Raw genomic sequence first — 794 nt, 5'->3', positions numbered from 1 at the left:
AGTGTTCCAGCTGCCCACCACCACAATGTTCTTCCCTTGTTCTTTGTCCTTCAACCGAATGCACAAAATGCAATTTAGCATCTCTCATAATCCAGACCTTTACACTATACTGGGAATTGTTATATAAGAATTCAGCGACTTCACAATCTTACCTCATGATACTGGTGGACGTGCTTTCCATAACAGAATTCATACTTCCACCATCCAACACCCTAGACAGAAACAAATATGTTAAACTGGGAATATGTCCAACTTAAAGATCCACAGATATAGAAAATAAACCCATCCATCCATCCTCACCCCATGCAGACAGTAGGAGCCACTCAGAAACTCTTTGATCAGCTGTTCATCAGTCAGACGAGAGATGTGGGTGGTGCCAACGGTGACCTGGGCTTGCCCGCCCACTGTCAAGGGCTTATGGGTAGAAGTATACGCCTCTTCCTTCACTGGAGGTGTGTCCTCCTTAGCAAGGGAGACAGAGGGATTACATTTTTAAAAATATTTTTACAACAATTTATAATTACATTAATTTAAGTTTTTATATACTTTTCAGAACAATTTTTTGTTCATTTTGCAAATATAATTTGTTATTGTCCTTTAATAGAAAGCAACTTTAAGTATTTATAGCAGGAGTCATTCATTACCGCTCACTTATCCCGCAGTAGGTTAGTGATAATGCAGAAGATAAAGGGCAGATGTATACTCACCCTGGATCCTCTCTGATCTCTTTCTCTGCTTGAGCTGAACGCTGGTTTGAGCAGCTCTTCCTGCTCACGATCCAGCTGGGACAGACT

The 794-nt window shown here is 40.9% G+C and overlaps 1 long non-coding RNA gene across 1 annotated transcript; it reads right to left on the bottom strand.

Annotated features, from left to right (window-relative positions):
* Window positions 1-786, bottom strand: LOC107682464 (uncharacterized). Its single transcript, XR_001633497.1, has 4 exons — window positions 708-786; window positions 301-462; window positions 153-212; window positions 1-48 (listed from the first exon to the last, which is right to left on the bottom strand). It is a non-coding gene; the product is annotated as an uncharacterized LOC107682464 (long non-coding RNA).
* Between the last annotated feature and the right edge of the window lie 8 nt (window positions 787-794).

The sequence above is a fragment of the Sinocyclocheilus anshuiensis genome, unplaced genomic scaffold, assembly GCF_001515605.1.
Source record: "Sinocyclocheilus anshuiensis isolate Anshui unplaced genomic scaffold, SAMN03320099.WGS_v1.1 C32235329, whole genome shotgun sequence".
Taxonomy (NCBI): Eukaryota; Metazoa; Chordata; class Actinopteri; order Cypriniformes; family Cyprinidae; genus Sinocyclocheilus; species Sinocyclocheilus anshuiensis.
This window is presented reverse-complemented; position numbering and strand designations above follow the sequence as displayed.